This window comes from Triticum aestivum, chromosome 4A (genome assembly GCF_018294505.1).
Source record: "Triticum aestivum cultivar Chinese Spring chromosome 4A, IWGSC CS RefSeq v2.1, whole genome shotgun sequence".
NCBI classification, from domain to species: Eukaryota; Viridiplantae; Streptophyta; class Magnoliopsida; order Poales; family Poaceae; genus Triticum; species Triticum aestivum.
This window is the reverse complement of record NC_057803.1, coordinates 488,311,171-488,313,712: the sequence shown is the minus strand read 5'-3', so window position 1 is coordinate 488,313,712 and position 2,542 is coordinate 488,311,171.

The following is a 2,542-nucleotide window of genomic DNA, read 5'->3' as shown; positions in this document are numbered from 1 at the left end:
GCACTTCCGGTGGGTCTGAGCTGACAGCGGGGGGAACGTTTTTTTCACGAAATACGATGGCCCGTCCAGTGTGTCCCAGCAGTCAGGGGGAAATGATTTTTTTTCACAAAATACTGGTGGCCCGTCCGGTGGGTCCCTGCTGTCAGGTGGAGGAATAATCATTTTCCGCGTAATAAGGAGGCACTTCCTTGCGGCTGCCGTGGACCCAGCTGTCAGCCTCTCCACGTACAGTACTCTTTCGATGGAAGTCGGTCATTGACCACGTTGACCACGCCGCGCCGAGAGCACCAGGGCGGTGGACGACGGCGAGGACTAGGAAGGGGACGACTCGGAGTCGGGGAAGACGCAACAGTGGATGCCCACGCGAAGAGGAGTACGAGGGTTCACTGGTTCGGCTGCGGTGGGAGGTTGCTGTCGCCGCAGAATAACAAGGGGTGTGGGTGAGTAGAGGGATGGCCTAGCCAGTGGTGGGAGTAGTAGGGGGCGGTGAGGCCTCCGTGGCATCACAGCCGGCCACGGGAGGCAGGAGCACGCGGCACGACCGGCGCTGGTTTGGGCGGCTGGAGCAAGAAGACCAGAGGTTGAAGAAGCACTACGACCGTTGGATGAACATCGTACGGTAACATGAGCTAAAATCGTTCATATTGACTAAGTTGACAAAGCCCTCCGTCCCCGTCAACTTGGTAGGCCCACAAGTCAGCCTCCCACTATGCTGGGTTCCAGCTGGCAGGAGGAATATTCATTTTTTGTGCGTAATAAGGAGGCACTTCCTTACGTCCGAATATAGCTAGTGGGTCCGACATGTCAGCGGGGGGCACTTTATTTCACGAAATACAGAGGCCCTTCCGGTGGGTCCCAGATGTCAGGTGGAGGAATCATTATTTTGCGCGTAATAAGGAGGCATTTCCTTGTGTGCGGCTGTGGACCCAGCTGTCAGCCTCTCCACGCACAGTCTACTTCTGATGGTATCGTTCGTTGACCACGTTGACCACGCCGCACCGAGCGCATCCAAGGTGGTGGACGACGGCGAGGCCCAGGACAGCAACGAGCCGGAGATGGGAAGACGCGGGAGTAGAGTCACAGACAGAGAGGTGTACGAGGGTTAACTGGTTCTAGTGCGGTGTGGTTCGGCAGTCGGTGGAGAAGAACATGAGGTGTGGAGGGATGGAGGGATGGCCTGGCCAACGGTGGAGTAGCACTTCATAGCGAAGCATGCTAAGCAGAGCTGCTAGCAGCAGGAGGCGGGAGGTGGTCCCGGCGGTGCTGGAGGAGGAAGACGAGAGATTGAAGATGGATGCTGGTCGTTGGAGGTAAATCCAACGGCTAACATGTCAGAATCATTTGTTGACTAAATTTACAACGACTTGCATTGGCTTCGACCTATTGGCCCACATTTCAGCCTCCAAAAATGTGGCACGTATTCAACCCATTTTTTCAGAATTTACAGTCTATTTTTTTGCGCAGTAGAATTTACAGTCAATTTGATCTTTTTTTGAATTACAACCATTAGCTGGGCTGGGTGAACAAATAATGTAGCGTCCATGCGGCCCATTTATTTTATTTCCTAAAAAATTACAGGCCATTTGCACTTTCTTGAAATACACGATTTTGCTGGGCTGATTCTAATTATAATGTTGGGTTGGGCCAGCAATGTTATCAAAAAATAAAAGGGGCTGAGCATTTTGTTATAAATATATTTAAATAATATGTGATATTATTACATTCGTCCTTAAATCTTACCAAGCTTTTGTACACAATCACTAGGATTTTCGTGCCAAAACAATCCAGGATTTTATTTGTTAAGAAATTATTTTTATATGTTAATAAGATGTGGGATATTGTTTTCTTACATATGTAAGTATATGTTAAATATATGATGACAATAAAAATAATATATAATAACATATAAAATAATTTTTTTTAGAAAAACAGGGAGCATCTCCCCGGTTCCATTCCTGAGAACGAAACCACAATATATTTTGATACAGCAGCTCAAAGAGCAGTTCGAAAGCAAAGGTAGAAAAGCTACAAACTAGGGGGTGGATGAACAAATTCTCTGAATAACAAAAATCACCCGAGCAGTGCCAAAGGCAAAGCAGATAGAGCACTCAAATGACATAAGGAGGGTCCAGCGAAGCCTTCATGGTCTTCAGCCGAGGGGCCGTGTCAGCCTGCGGCGACTAGTAAGCAAGCGGAGACACCGGGCTGGAAGGCATAGCAAGGTGGATGTCCCTCTTTTTCGGCGCCAGGTGCCCATCATCTTCATCAGAGATCTTGAGACGAGCCCACGGGTCCAGCCCCAGAGCAGGTGGAGCCTTGTTTAGCCACAAGTGATCGCCAACGGTTTCTAGAGGGATCTTGTTAGGGTTTCCACGAAGCTCATCAACTTGTCCTTGTCCGATCCGGAGGAGAGAATCACCCAGTTCCTCACCATGTTCCTGATCAACCTCAAGACCTGCGGAATGGAAATCCAGGAGGTGTTACTGAAAATCATAGCATTTCTATATTTCCAGAGGCACCAAAGGACAGCTGAGCTAACAGT